The 16,619-nt window shown below is 36.4% G+C and overlaps 1 protein-coding gene across 2 annotated transcripts in view; it reads left to right on the top strand.

Annotated features, from left to right (window-relative positions):
• The first annotated feature begins 5,575 nt into the window (after positions 1-5,575).
• The window catches only part of LOC134253878 (uncharacterized), a 48,725-nt gene continuing 37,681 nt past the window's right edge, over positions 5,576-16,619 (top strand). Inside the window, exon 1 of one of the 2 annotated variants that reach the window (XM_062736463.1) lies at positions 5,576-5,665. The gene's annotated coding sequence lies outside the window, so the exon portion shown is untranslated. Of the gene's footprint in view, positions 5,666-14,724; positions 14,791-16,619 lie in introns of those variants that run through there. The other variant, XM_062736462.1, reaches the window with a different exon arrangement.

Genomic DNA, 16,619 nt, shown 5'->3' with positions numbered 1-16,619 from the left:
GAGGTAATACAGTTAACATTCGGTGTTAATTAGAAATTTATACACAAGCTAGCACGTCTTCGCTGGAGAATTCACACCTGCTGCGTGATCATCCTGATGCATATTATCCAAAGTGCCGTCATAGAATCCATTCTCTGAACTCTAATCTTTGCTCTTTAACAGCTTTATATATTTCATTTTCCATTATTCCTAAAATAATAATTACAATATATTAAACATTCATCAATTTAGAACTCTTTAGTTTATGCTACATTACTGGTATTATTAAGGTACTAAAGGCTTATTATACCCCCCGCTTGAAAAGCGGGAGGGTATATAGTAGGGATGTCAACGAGTACCCGGTTAACCGGGTACTCGATCGAACGTCCGAGTATCGAACACTAAAATCGGTACTCGGTTACTCGGATGTATATTTTTGAATATTTCTAATCTTATTTATTAATGCATTAAACAATCTGTTTTAAAACGTAAAATGCTCATTGCACTTGTACATACAGTAATTAGGGTTTGCTATGACTCTAAATGATTAGGGGAATATATTATATATAAAAAATGAAATATCCGTTATCGCCTGTGGCAGTGTTTATACAGTAATTATTGTGAACAAGCACCTAGGGTACCTGGCTTTTCTTACCTTCGACTGTCTTCTACCCTTATTTTTTGTTTGGCTTTAATAATTTGTTTTCACTGAACATCACTTAAGATCCATAATGTTTAAATAAATTAGATAATTTTGTCAATTCTCCGAGAAGCCGTAAATTCTCGGGAAAAGAGCGGATGATATTACACGTGCGATTGCTGATATGGTTGTGTTTGATTACATGCCAATACAACTGGTTGAAGGCAAAGGCTTAAAAAAAACTTATGTCCATCGTTGCATCAAACTACAAAATACCGTCCCGTAATACTATATAAATCTCGGATCGAACAAGTGTACGAAAATCGTAAATCCGCTCTGTTAGGAGAACTTGATCAAGTTCAAGTTGATACTGTACGTAGCTCAGGCGACTGATACCTGGTCGTCAAACGCTACAAAGAGTTACATTACAATTACGGAGCAGATTATTTTTTTTAAATAAAAACACTGAGAACAACTTATTATTTTATTTCTTGTGTTTATCTGATAAATAAATTGACTTTAGAAATTGAATTTAAAAATTGTTATATTAAATTTCGTCGGGCATGAAGTGCTCATCATTATTACAGCAGAAATACACTTACGGATAAGCCTCCTATCAGTGCACCTGGTTTTATTTCTACAAGAGTTTACAATGTTTTACAGTCTTCAATTTACTTGTTCATATTTATTTACACTTTTACGAGTACCCGGGTACTCGATCGGAAAAACGTCCGAGTAACCGAGTGTTGAAAATTGACCGATTTGACATCCCTAGTATATAGTGATCGGGATTTCCGTCCGTCCGTCCGTCTGTACGTCCGTCCGTCCTTCCGTCCGTCCGTCTGTTACGCTTTTTCTCTTATCCGCAACTCCTCTTATACTACTGAGTGAAATTTAATGAAACTTTCACAGAATCTTTATTACATATTGCCATTGTGCACCTCCTATTTTACTTTTTTATTCGACACGTATTTTACGTTTCCCAGAGCAAAACATGGACATTGCCATTTTTTTTTTACCTATGACGTCACATAATAGAAGCTTCTGGATAACATTTGATAGGACGAGTTATTCCTCTTTACACATTACCGTAAAACAATATATAGCAACACATCGACATTATGGGAGGCGGGGGGTATCATTTCGTGAGCTCATTGCTCACAGTACCTCTAGTTTTGAATTTATACTCATTACTCAAACATATGAAGATCACTTATAGTATTCAAGATCAAAAGTCCCTTAAGCAATAACAAGATAGGAGCAAAGCAAACACGGACCTCCAAAACATCAGAGGTGGAATCTGGGGCCGATTGAGCATCCCCTGCTGACCGGTCACACCCGCCGTGAGTTCCTTGTTATAATCAGGAAATAACGGGAAAATTCCGATTCCGATTTCGATTCAGTGTATAAATAATGGACTAACACTTATTAAGAAAATGTCATTCAGCATTTGACTCACTGATAAATTGTATTTGCTGACAAGGTCATTATATCGACCATTGAACTTACGAAATGATGACGGTACTGCTGTTATTCTTGTTTCATCAACTTGTTTGTCAATTTACCTCGTTTTAGAAATTGTTCGTATGTAGAGCTTGCTCTTGCATATCGAATCATCTGAGATATATATACTCCGTATGCAGGTGTTAAAGATATTGCTGTTCAAGATTTAATACAATCTTTTGCGTTTAAACGCGCAATAATTATTGCATTTAAACGCAAAAAAAGTCTTTCTTTGAACTGGCCTCAACGGGCAACCGTATTTTTGCAGAAACTACATCTTCGCTAGTCAAGGGTTTGTCGTGTTGTAAATTTTGTACTTACTGCTACCCGGTAACTTCAAAATTTACAACATGACAGGTTTCTGATACGCTACTCTCCTTATAATTATGAGAGTAGCGTGTCAAAAACCTTTGGCTAGAGAAGATGATCCGATCTATATTAGTAATAGCGTAACTCGTGTGGTACTGATTCCCATGGAATTTTTATCTGTCTATACATATCTTTCTCCATATGTTATTTCTCAAACACAGGTGTCAACTCTAGTTGTTGAACTTCCTCGTTTCGGTCACCAATTAGGGGAATGTGTTATGTATATAAATATTTAAAAAATGAAATATGTGAATGAATATTAATTTTTTTTCGGATGTGAAGGGGGGGGGGGGGGGAGTGAAGGATTCATGTTGATATAAAAGGCATATAAATAGATTTTCTTTTACGGTATTTAAAAAAAAAACATACACACGTAAGAGGTTCTATCCGTGGAAACTTGTAACTGATCAAGCTGTTATAATGTAGCCCTCTTCAATATATTTATCTGTTCTTTTCAGTAGGAAAAAAAGAGAGCTACGCTATTGCAGCTTTATCATACGTGACCCTATCCAAAGATAATGCCGGTACTAAGCCATTGTTCTTTGTATTATAATTTGGTTGCATTTATATAAAATAAAATGGATAATATTTTTATTGGGATTATGAGGGGAAAAATCGAATACAGCAAAGTAAAATTAAAACATTTTACCTATTAGATACAAGAATATATAAAGTATCAAAATAAAAAGATTTTAATGAAACCTGTCTGCTTTGAATTTTCTATGCAAGCAGTGGCGATAAACAACAGTAGACGACTTTCCCTTTTATCCTATGTCATTTCTGCGTTCTTCGTTGTTTTTATCAAATCTTATGGAATATCTAATTATATAGACCCATGAAAATATCCGTATAGAAAGTGATCTGCTCTTCAAATAATCTTTTTTTTTTCTGGGATATGCCTCTCCTACCACCTTAGTATAGATAACTAATTATTAAGACACAAATTTTCAACTCTTTAGAGTTTATGTGCATATATATAGGTCTGGTACGACTTTTTTTTAGACGTGATTTTTTTTTCCCTGAAAGTGTCAGAATATTTTATTTTAACAACTGTTTTAGGGTATTTCATGAGCGTCGGAGACAAAAGTTGGTAAACCCCTACTTTAAATGTTTATATTATGTCTATCTTTGCAAAAAAAAAGTGGGGGGAGCTAAGCACACCCCCCCCCCTGCCCGCTTCCGACGCCTATGTATTTAACGATTTAACGAACAGGCGCGGATCCAGGATTTTTTTCCAAGGGGGGGGGGGGGGTCCACCAAAGTAAAAAAAAAAATCCAACTCAACTCAAAGACTTGTTGACAAGCCAAAAAAAAAAAAACCCAACGTGAAAATCCTTATTCGTGGGGTGGGGTGGGGATGAAGTGGGGGTATTGGTTGACAGATATTTGCTGATGAGTTTTTACTTCTAATGCTTTTTACCCATGACTTTTCATACGAACATAAAACAGGTCCGCGTTCTCAAGGGGGGTCTCCGTTTTCTAAGGGGTGTCCAAGGTCACTTTTTAGTTGATTATATGTATAAATTTAATAGCTTTGCATATTCCAGGGGGAAGGGGGGGGGGGCGGACCCCCCCCCCCCCCAGATCCGCGCATGACGAAGAATAAAAAATTTATTAATTATTCTGCGACATACCGGGAGACAAGCCCCCTATGATTGTATTTGTAGGGGATCCAGGAGACTAATGCTACGTTTACACTATGTTCCCGGCAGCCACGGCAGCCCCGTTTGCCCGAAACGTAGTGCGCCGTGAGATTTTGGTTATTTTCCCCTCTATATCCAAGTCTTGACAAGTTCTTTTGCGGTCTTCTACGGAATCCGTGATGGGCCGTAGGAAGAAGTTGCCGTGGAGTGCCGGAGGCTCCACGGCGCACTACAGTTCTGCCACGTATGCCAGCACGTTCTCCCCAGGCCTCTTACGTTCTGATAGGTCCCCTCTCCTTTCTCGCGTTTTTATGAAGTTCTTATACGTTTCTCACGTTCTGTCAAGTCTTTCTACGTATGAAACATGCACGCCGGGAAACTATGGATCACGTTTGTACCAGAGAAGGTCTCCTAACCAGAAACAATCATTGCATCTTGACCCTTAAATCTTAAAACATCATGAATTCCCAAGACGAAGATTTTATTTTCGCGTGTTTGCTGGGTGCATACCTAAAATCACTTCGTCAAAATGAAGAGAACCAGCAGCAGTTACAGAGAGGGAAGGCAGGAGTGCAGCAACTAGGAATGAGACGAATAAGACGGATGAGAAGGCGGAGATCCATATGGATCCATAATGAAACTTCTCTGCAGTGCCCGGCTTTTATATGCTTCCTCTCAGACCGCGTGCGCCGTGTCAGACCGTAGTAGAACGCAACGCACCGGGACCATAAACCGTAACATGCCGGGACGAACCGCGATTGAACGCGAGGAAACGGCTACCATACACCCTAGTTTGCCGTGAGGACCGTGATGAAACGTGGCAGAACGTGATAAAATGGACAACAACCGTGAACTAGCCGTGACAGAACGCGGACTAAACTCAGCAAAACGTCTCAAAACGTGAATGGACCGTGAGATGAATGGAAATATACATTCTCCCGTCCCACTGCGGACTGCCTCCAAGTTCTGATATGGTCTATTACGTGCTGTCGCGTTTTGTTGCGTTTATTCCGTTTTACTACGACCTACTAAGTTTCACATCTGCAACGTGGCCGCCGTGGCAAATTTTTTGACAGTTTAAAAATCTGGCACGGCATCCACGGCAATCGCGATGAGTTACGTTTGCCCATCCCGTTGCTCCAAGTTTTCTCACGCCCGTCCCGTTTTTTCCACGATGACCTGAAACGTGATCGCCGTGGCTGCCGGGAACATAGGGTGTAAACGTAGCATAAAAGAAATGCTGTTTTTTTTTTTTTTACTTCAATTTTTTTTTTTTTTTTTTTTTGAAAATAAAAAGGTAGAAATAATTTCTAAAGAGTTATCTCGCTTTTCTCGTGTCTTTCGCGATAAAAAATCTAATCACCTAAATGTTTGTTGATATTTCAACCAGCACACGAGATTTTAAGCTTCTGTTTCACGTGAATGAATGTAAAAATCCCCACAAGAGGGCGTCGAGGAGAAATACAGAAAGCAGATCGATTATTGCAGCAACTATTTCTTCCATCTGAATTTGCTGATGAAGAGTGTCTTGGTAAGATTTTTCTTATTCTGAGGGTAGTACTGCATTTTGGGGTCAATGGGAGATAGTCACACAAGTATTTCCAAATCGAAAGTGGGCTAATCTGTCTTGCAGTTTGGTCTGGTCAAATTAACCTGGTGTGATTAGTAAATCGTGAACAAAACAATGAGACTGTGTATACGTTCGTGAGGTGGATAGAAAGGGGAACTTGTGTGAAAGAAAACCAGTTCTCGCGAGCATTTATGCTGCACATGCATTGATGAGGATTAATGTTAGCACATAACTGCAGATAACAAGGGCAGTATGGTAACTTGACCTACTGTTTAAGAATGTCTTGAGTTTGTGAATTTGGACAATGTCAATGGAATGAATATTATAGTTGTTATTTTACTCATTATGGATGTCTGGTCAGCACATTCACATTCACCAGCTGTTCAGTTGAGGATGATAAAGTGGCTTAATAGAGAGCTTTAATTGTTCTATACAAGTAAAAATAAATTATTTATATCATGTTATATGGTAGCAATTGTTTTCCCATTTTGGAAGAGAGTGGTGGGGATGGGTGGATGTTAGGTTCAAATTAATATGTACAGAACAAGCAGTTTGATAATTGTGAAAGAGCAAAATAAACTTGTAATGATTATTATTTTATTTTTTTGTCAACAAATGATAGTTTTATTCCAATAAACATGGGAAAAAAACCCAATCATTTGAAAAATAAGCTATTGATTTGATTATCATGACAAAAAGTCACAATTTGCAAAAAACTAGGGTTGTTTTCTTTCCTTTTATTCACTTTGCGCCTAAAATACGCAATTAATTAAAAGCAATCTAAATGAAATAAATGCGTACAAACTCGCCAAAATTTCAAATTCAAATTGATTCCAACATTTATGCTAAATAGCCAAGTGCACCATGCAAATATTTGCAATCTAACTGCAGAACTTTAAACTGCATACAATATTTCTGTAAATGAAAATCAAAATTTTCTCTAAAATCCAACAAAATTGCAAGCATTCTAAATTTCAAATCTTCTCGGCCAAAGGTGCCAGACTTCAATTTCCCAGATGTGTAAAACTCTTTGGCAGCAGGAAGGTCTCTCCAATCTACAATATGTGCTTTGAAAACATCTGAAATTAAAATAGGCCAAAAAGCCAACGATTCCCAAAAAGGAGTTATCAACGTACCACATCCCCTACATTTAAGGTATTAAAATATAGGAGGAACTATCCAAGCATTCCAACCTGTCCAGTTTAGCGTAAAGGCATCCACTGCAAATGAAAATGGATTCCAATATCTGGAACAAAATTTTTCAACTTTTGCATTATAATCCAGTACTCCAAGTTGCGACTAAAATGGTCGCATTTGCGACCAAAACATTGATTTTGCGACTAAAAATGAAAACACACTCGCATTTTCGCGACTGAGAAAATTTGGGCTGGAAACGTCCATTTTTAAGATCGGGATCGAGATTTCATATGTAAAGATTCTCCATCAAGAAAATGTTTGAAGACATATACTTAATAAATACACTTTACAAAGCGTCGCATGGATTTGGATCACGTAATGTTATGGCAGCATGCTGTAAAAAGTTTGATAGAACCAGAAACGTGTATAAATAATGTTCCTGATAGAATGACATCCAAACTTCGTAAACTTTCTAAGATCCGACCTTGTTATTGAAACATTTGGTCAATTGCTTGCATATCACAATGAATCATGCTAATAAAAAGTGTTTTGGCGGCATTGATAATGACTGTGTAATGGGTTAGGTACGTAGTAGTAAGTAAACATGACAAACAGCAGGCAAAGTCCTGTCTCAACAGCTGTCAAGCTTGTTTTTCATTTGATAAAATTTTATTTCTGTAATCAGATTACTTGTGTTCTTCTGTACAACCATAAGGGTACATGTATTCAATAAAAATAATTCATTCAACCTAGCAAATTTTTATAGTAACAGTAATTATAGTAATCTTTGATATAATAAAGACATAATACATATCCTTATTTAAATTAATAAGTTTTATTCACAATATGTATTTTTTTATGGCGAGTGAAATATTTGATTATGGCGACCAGAAATTCTGAAATGGCGACCAAAAAAAATTTTAGGTCGCCATTTTGCGACCTAAGAGCAAGTGTGACTTGGAGCACTGTAATCAGAAGCAAACAAATCTATGTCGTAAGGACCCCATTCTCGAGAAATGTCTTCAAATAAACCTAGGCTTATTCCCCAATCATCAAAATCTACAATACGACTTAAATAATCTGCTTGATCATTCAACTCTCGGGGAATCCATTCTATATTTCTAACTGAATCTTATGTATTAAACATAATTCAAAAATTTTTATTGCGATTTTCTGTAACTCTTTTAGAGACACAAATACTATTATTATAATTCCTTTTACCACATGTACGAGGGCCGTTCAAAAATTACGCGGACTGTGCTATTATTTACTCTTACAGACGTCATAGAGTTATGAAATTTCACAGAAATATGTATCTCAAAGATTCCTATAAATTTTGGGCAAAATTTCTGTATTTTAAAAAAATTATACTAAAATTATCGGTATATTGATATCGCTGATTTAGAGGTACGGAGCACGACAAAAAATTTGAAGCAAAAGCATGCGGAATCCAAAATTTAACTCATTTATTTTCTATAATTCGCAATATTTTTCGACAATTTTCTCAAACGTATCTTTAAATTGTTCTATTATTATGTATCTGGATTTCTGGCGTGATATTTGAAGTACTAAAAGATATATAGTGATTTTCCTCTGATGCGATCCCCGTTAACACGACTGTGAAAATGACGTCTCGTGAATTGACGGCGCACCACACTTAAGTTAAATTATGTGTAATGCTCGAGATATCGCCAACATAGATCCAAAATATGCATAATAAAACATGTAGTAAACTAGGGTATTCGTGACATTCGTCCACAAATAGTAAATAGGAATTTTAGACCATTAGACCTCTGTAAAATGTCTACACTGGAGGACGGGAAGAGGATTATCGACGAAAACTTTATCTGGAATGTAAAGAACGTGATTGAGAGTCATCAATATCACACTATATCTCATAAGTACCTGCAGTTTTTGATTTTAAAACAAAAAAAAAGAATATTCTTTACTTGTTTAGTAGATTTAAAGCTTGACAAGAAATTGTGTTTTGATGTTGAGTAGATAAGATGACTCAAACTGTACAGGTACTCTTGGGAAAATGTTGAGAAAAGGAAAGCTCAATCACATATTTTTTTTTATAATGATGTGACGTTGAAGATTTTGGCAATTTGCTGCTCCGTGACTAAATGATATGTCCTGAAAAATCACTCAAAATTGATACCGATTTACAACATTTTGATATGAAATTTTGTAGACCATATAAGTAAAAATTCTTTTATATTATGTGCAACATTTTGCCCGATTATGTGCAGCAAGTCCGCGTAATTTTTGAACGGCCCTCGTATAATTAAATGAGACATTAAATATTATAGTAATGAGAATAGAAATTAACCGGCCCCCTTTATTAATCAGAAGGTTTCAGGAGGAGTATTAAGGGTTGTCGAATACCAATGCCCCACTTTTGAGCTTAGTTGTAATGGTTGAGTTTAGAATGTTTTGGGAAGGGTAAGTTTTGACCATCACCTGCTCACTGCCCATGCAAGGACAAGTGTTTGAAAAATCTACTTCTCTGGCCCTAAAAGTTATATACACTGTTTAACGAAAAGGTGGAATGCAGATTTTTGGGGAGGATAGGGGATAAATTTTCATAAATAATAGCGTTCTTTCTCTTGGTATTGGATTCACTAAAACTTGAATGTGTCATTTTTGAGTTCATCAACTCTTTTAACGTTTCATTTTTGAAAGCTTCATTTATTTAACTTTAATTCTTTTTTTAACAATTTTTGCAAATTGTTTTTTCGCTTGTTGTATTTAAAGTCTTGTTGGCACACTGGATCTGTTAATTTGTTAGCAGTATTTTCTGTGATGTTTTTAAGGGTGAATTGTCATTGCATGCCAGCTTATCATGTTACACCTGATCATAGGTATGGGCATATACTCTACAATATACGCACTGAGCCAGCTGGGAAGAAATTCCATCCCTTTATAAATGCATGATCGTAAAATGAAGGGATCATTCTCAAGTTTAGTTAGCCATACTCTATTCAATTATATTTACTCCTTTAAAATTATGTTTACTAGCTCAGGCAACTAAAGTTGACTTTTTTTATACATTGTATTTGCTTGTAGGCAGGGATTGTTTGGCTGCAGTTGGTAGAGGGTGGTTTTGCAGATCTATTTTAATTTAGTTCAACAGTAATGAAGAAGAGACATTTTGTGCTCTGTACTGTATTCAGTGAGAATCATGCTTGAAATTTTTTTAAGCAATCACATGAATGTTTAAACCATCTCTTAACACAGCCTTAATACTATACTTAGTGTTTGATAACATTGTGTATGTCTTCTGTGTGTTTGGATGGCAATGTGTAGCCTATCTATGTGTGTGTAGAGTGGACACATTTATTTATTTATCATACTGTGTGGCCGGTTGAGTGTGGGACTCAGGAGCACATGCACGTGGTGGTAAGGAGAGGTGACACCTCTGTGTTAAGTTTGACCCGAGACAGAGTCCAGGAGATCTACTCGGCCTTCAGAGCCGGGTCACATTGTACCAGGTTCTCTGATTTTTTAATGGCTATGGAGAATGAATTCCGCTGCTAGGACTGGTAGGTCAAAGAATCCTGATTTCAGATAAGTGTTTTATAATTACAAGGGAAATAAAGATTTATGATGGGTGAATATTTTTATGTGTGTCTGCAGTTTGACCTTTTTGTTTTGTGTGTCATGTTGGCCTAGATAAATATTGTACAGTTAAACCTATACCCCCACAGCGTTTGCTACTGTACAGATAGCCTCTTTGTCAGCAAGGGGAAGCCTTTTAAATTAACAAGAGAATCTGACAGAGTCCCTTTATTTATGGCTCTTTAGCATTGTAGATGATCAGTTAAATGGTAGTTTTGACATATCAGTGCATGAATTAGGAAGTCATGAAACAAGTATAGGGTTTTGTAGGTAGTGAGTGCTGGTAGCATATGGCAGTTATTCTGGTCAAGGATCAGGCATTACAGGGTTTCTAAGATTAGACTGTGTGATGTTTGGGAATTGCCCATGTGGCTAATGTTGATAGAAAAACCTTGAGGCCCTCAGAGGGGTATAAAAGTCAAACATTCTTCTGCATATACACCTGTAGATATACATGTTTAGATCTACATAATTAATGTGCAGGGAAATGGCCATAAATAAATTGCACACTGCTGTGTATAGGGATGCTCTGAATACTAAGTACAGTGGGTTAATTTTAACAAAGAGGAGGATGTTTCATTATTGATTATGTAGACAGAAGTCCAGGGAGAAATCTGTGTAAGATTATCTCTGCCAATGTGAAGTAAGTGCTTTGGACGTTCAGGTTGCTTGATTTACAAACACTTCACATCTTGCTGTGAAATCATGACAGCCCATGATTTAGTGTCTATTTGTACTTTTTTGTGTGTGAACAACCACCTTGACTTCCTTAGGGCTTAAAAATGTCAGTAATTAAGAATGGTAATATTAATGATAGAGCACTAGAATCTCATGTTCCCCTGTTTTAATTGACCCTTTGCCTGTAAAGATCAATGACAGTTAACGCTGTGACAAAGCTTCTGTGCACAACACAGTGGCAGGAAGAACTCCGAGGTAAAAAAAATATTTCTCCTGGTAAATTTGGAGCACTTGCCGGGAGGATTCCTGTAACAGAGGGATTTTTTGGTGTGTGTCGATCAAGTGTTTACAATCCACACATGCTCAGTTGGCTGGCTTTCTATCGTGAAGTCTTGGTGTTGTCTACAGTGATACCTGGAGGAGTTTTTACACATTTTTAATTCCTTGCCTGTGAACTATGAAGATACACTCATCCATTATTAATTAAACATAACGTTTAATAGTGTATATTCTGGATCATTCAGCTTTTGTTGGATGTGCGGATCTAGAAACTTTACAATATCTCTGATGCCTGGATTTGTTTTACAGAGTGTTTTTCCGTCAGTCCTGTGATCTTTGATTCCCTCTGTTCTGGGAGTTCCCCAGGGAACACTCTCCTTCAGAAATTCCGGAATCCAGAGCTTGGTATTGATCGTTCAGGACGCGGGGGAAGAAGTGATTTGTGTTAATGGAGTGGTGTCTGCTACAGGAAGACTGTATTTCTAGCTGATGAACACATTTTGAGTTCCTTTCCTTGTTTAAGTGCTGTAACTCTACATCAGCTCTCTGTGTCCTGTTATAGAGGTATAATTGACTGGTTGTTAATCTGCAGGGTGTAATGTAAACATGCACTGCGGTACAGGAATCTACTTGTGTGTTGTTGTGAAGCTAACAGACTTCTATCTGTTAAAAATGTGTATTTATCATTTGGATAGAGAGTTGAATTCCCACGTAAACATGTTAAATATTTGCACATATTTGAAAATATTTTAAGAAGTAAACTTCATCTTCTGCATGAGGAGATATGAACTGAAATGATATCTATTATAAATGAATTGAAATGTTTAACATGTTTAAGATGAGATAGTCTTTGAGTATGTGTGCTACATGACACCTATTTCTCTGATATAATGGCCATTATAAGCCTTACCTTAATGGTATAGTAAATCTGTGTGTAGCATTGATTTTTATTTCCACTCTGTTCACAAACTCTGGTATCAAATGAATGAAACTGATGTACAGCTTGTGGCCTTGAGTGATATACGAGGTGTTTAATGAATGATAGATAATTTCTGAAGGGGAAATTTGGAGCCAGTTTTCTATATATTCGATCAATGCATACTATCTTTGCAAGATATATAACTGTATTCAGCGGCAGCTCACACATATTGGTCTAATTCCATCATGATAAGTAGATACAACATTATTGTTCATGATAAGAGTAAAGTTGTGTATGTCATACGTTAAAGAAATCAAAAATAACGTCAAAATATCATTAGAAAGTCACTTTCCCCCCGAAATGCAAATAAAAAATATCAATATTCCTACGCTCGCTCCCTCCTCAGCTTTTTTTTTTTTTTTTTACGTGTTTGATAACAGAGAATAATTAGGTCATTCTTCGATTCATATCTTTTCACCAATGAATTGATAATACTATATCAACAATTGTATTAAGTACATGTTTATAGTCCGTTAATTATCATACAATTTGTTCTTAAAGAAAAAATTAATCATTCTGTGTTTGTGTATTATTAAATGACGGAATTTTCAACTCCTGGCCTGCTCGTGTGTACACTTTGTAAACTGTAGGGTATGTGTGGCAAAACGAGAACTGCATGGGTTGGAGATTCGGGTTCGTGTTGAAGTTCAGCATACCATTATATATAGAACTTGAATAATGTAAGTAATTTCTGCGACAAATATATTAGTATATTTCAGTTATTTTCAAAACAAAAAAGGTTTTCCATGTTTTCAGTTTAGAATTTTCCGACCCGGTCCTGATTTTCCCAACCCGGCCATTTTAAACACAAGTTGTTGCAGATGCAAATGTTAGAACAAACTATATAAAGTTCAACAGGGATTGTATAATTTTTATTAATCAGAATTCGTATTTATATGATCTAATTAAGAAAAGAAAAGTTTTGTCTGACACCGTAACTTCTCGGCAAAACAAAACGTGTTTCTCCGAGCTCGCTGGATGCGTGTGACAGCTCCATTGCACATGTGTAGACCAAGGCTACAGGTACATGTAGGCCTATGTGTACTGTTTGTTAGGAGACTGGGTGACGGTAATGCTATGGAATCACAATATTTACAACAGTTCCATAATTAGACAGTGCAGTTTTTTATACCCCCCGCTTGAAAAGCGGGAGGGTATATAGTAATCGGTATTTCCGTACGTCTGTCCGTCCGTCCTTCCGTCTGTCCGTCCATCCGTCTGTTACGCTTTGGGGTACCCATCTCTTATCCGCAACTCCTCTCATACCACTGAAGGAAATTTAATGAAACTTTCACAGAATCTTTATTACATATTGCCATTGTGCACCTCCTATTTTACTTTTTGATCTGACATATATTTTGGATTTTCCAGAGCAAAAGATGGATACTGCCAATATATTCATATGGGAGGCGGGGGGTATCATTTAATGAGCTCATTGCTCACAGTACCTCTAGTTTTTTATTAACGTCATTATAAACACTGTTAAACATATTAAATCTAACAGTCGAATATCTTTGGATATGGGGTAACCCATATCTATTCTTGTTACTAATGGGATTAGGTAGAGGAGAGAGTGGTCACTGTGAAAGGACAAATAATAGATAACCAGGCAAGGGAAAGCTGACTTGTTATTGGGGAAAAAAGTGGGGGTGAGGGGATGGGAGGGCAGATGTGACTTCAGGGTTAGTGTGAATTATTGTTATAAGTGTAATCTGTGTTCCTTCCTTTGGTAAAACAATGCATCAGTGTAATCAATTTGCCCAGCACCTATCAGTAATGTATTATCCCTGGTTAAAGCTCAGGCCAGGGTCAGTTAATAACTGTCCCTCAGATTATTGGATTTTTTAATTGCTAAAGAATTGAAAGATGTCCTTGATCTGTCTTTCCTTGTAACCCTAAACTCAGCTCAAAACTGGCTTTATTGAAGTAGATATGCTGGAATATTGAATTGACACCTGTTTACTATTCTGTATGTTAGACCCCTGTATGACAAGAAGGTTTGTCCTAGCTGACTCTTATCCAGGGTCTCAAGGTCAAGGAAAGATTCAGAGTGTGACATTCCAGGTCATTACTTTATCTCCTTAAGAAATTTATAATCTCATTGATGACAGGGAAAGTTTCCATGCAGTCCCTACCCAGGGTGGTTAGGATGAAGTGTTTTCCACATCTCCTTCATAAAGAGATAATAGAAGCTCATACTGGGCAATAAGATGTGATGTCAATCTTGACTCTGAATTTGTGTCATTTAAAGATTGTTAACAAAGTCAAATTTATTCTTCTCTTTATTTTGACAGAAAGATGGTTAGATGTTTCACAAAGTCATGTTGTATTTTGTGTGTTTTAGGTGTGGACTTGAGACAGGATATTTCAGCAGTTGGACACAGACTGTTTGGTAAGTAGAACATGTCTATATAAGACTACATGTATATATCAGTAGACCTGGAGATGAGAACCACACACAGAGAGTTAAACCATAACAAGGCCACACAGGGAATGCCGTAACATTTATAATGCTAGTCATGGTGTAAAATTTATAATGTCATCTCCTCTTTATAAGGTTTGATTCTTTATATAATAGGAATTAGAAGGTGACTTGGAAAACCAGATAGAGGTTTTTTTTTTTGGATCTGTTTGAGGGTTTAAGTGAACACTGGATTATCTTAACCACAGGACGTGTAGGAATTCACCTGAACAGACTCGGATTTCACCTCGGTGTCATTATCAGCCATGGCTGAATGGTTTCTGTAGTGACCTGGGAGGATAAGATTAAACTCTTTCTGTTCTACAGAATAGGAAGAGAAAAGATTGTAACCAGAGGGTAAGGCCAGCATTTTTTTATTTTTAGGTTTACAAACCCGCCGCTGAGGTTTTTGAATTTTCAGAAAAAAAATAAAATTGAGAAAAACAGATTTTTTTCTTTCCGATGTCAAATTTGAGTCGGGATCGACAAATTTACTACTTCCGGTTTTTAAACAACATGGCGGGTAATGAGGGAGATTTGTGTCAAATCCATAGCAGCACTAAAGCTTGGTTTAATGTAAATATTTATCGATATGAGTGCCATTTAAAACATTTAACCCGTTCAGAGAACAATAAAATGCTGACGACTTTGTTGCAAAGTGACATGTTGGTGAGATAATTATGTATCCGTATTCAAAAGTAACTGTCTTTAATTGTAAATTATTTTCCTCCCACAGGTTTAAAACTGCCCATGGTAGCTATTGTCAGAGACATTGTTTAGGTTTCTGTCATAACTTACAGTCTTAGCATCATTCTTCAGAGGGTCGCTTAGATCAGATGTAATGAATAAAACTATGGGAGAAGTTAAGTCCATTTGAGGAAGAAATAAACAATAGCCTAAAGGAATAAAATATTTCAACTATTTAAAAACAAGAATATACAAATATATACAGGCATGTAGTATCGTTTATGGCAGCCAAAAAAATTATTTTACACTTAATTGAAAAAAATATATGAAAGGAATTATTACTTTTATAGCAGGAATTTCCCTAACACACATTGAAAACAAAAATGAAGATATATAAAAAGAGATTTAAAAAATTGATTTTTTTATTTTAAATCTGTATTTTGTCCAATATCAAAAGATTTATATCACTGCCCCCAACTGGTAGATGATGAAATAAACAATTAAAGGTTGTATTTTCCCCTTTGTAATCCTTATGTGTCCAGTGGCAAGAAGCCTGTTAGGAGAGCATTAAAAAAGAAGCAAAAATTAATGTAGAAAAGTCGATAATGTATCCAAAATATAATTTTTTTTTTTTTTATTTCCTCCTCCTAAGTGATGTGTAAACCTAAAAATAAAAAAATGCTGGCCTGACTATTATAATGTAGAATCCTTGATAAAGGGATTGGACTGAGAACTAGGTGGTGCAACTGCTGTATCACAGAATCAGAAGCCATGCAGTCCTGAGTGGTGACAGTGTCTATTGGGAGCCATGTGGTGCTCACTCTGATAGAGCGAGGGAAAACGGTGGTGACAGGGCCATTTTCTAGAGCCACACAGCAAACATTACCTTCATTATTCACCTGTGTTCTGTTAATCCCCTCTAGATACATTGATTTCTGTGGTCCATTAATATTGATATCTTCTTGATCTTTTACCATGATCATTATGTTCAACACCTTGATATATGAAAGATGAAAAAATGATGATCCTAATATGCTTTTGGCTTGAAGTTGTTACTGTCTAGTATGTATATG

Source organism: Saccostrea cucullata, unplaced genomic scaffold (genome assembly GCF_032062105.1).
Source record: "Saccostrea cucullata isolate Sc308-1 unplaced genomic scaffold, CSIRO_AGI_Scuc_v1 ctg5139, whole genome shotgun sequence".
NCBI classification, from domain to species: Eukaryota; Metazoa; Mollusca; class Bivalvia; order Ostreida; family Ostreidae; genus Saccostrea; species Saccostrea cuccullata.
The sequence above is the reverse complement of the archived record's forward strand: the minus strand, read 5'-3'. Positions and strand labels throughout refer to the sequence as shown.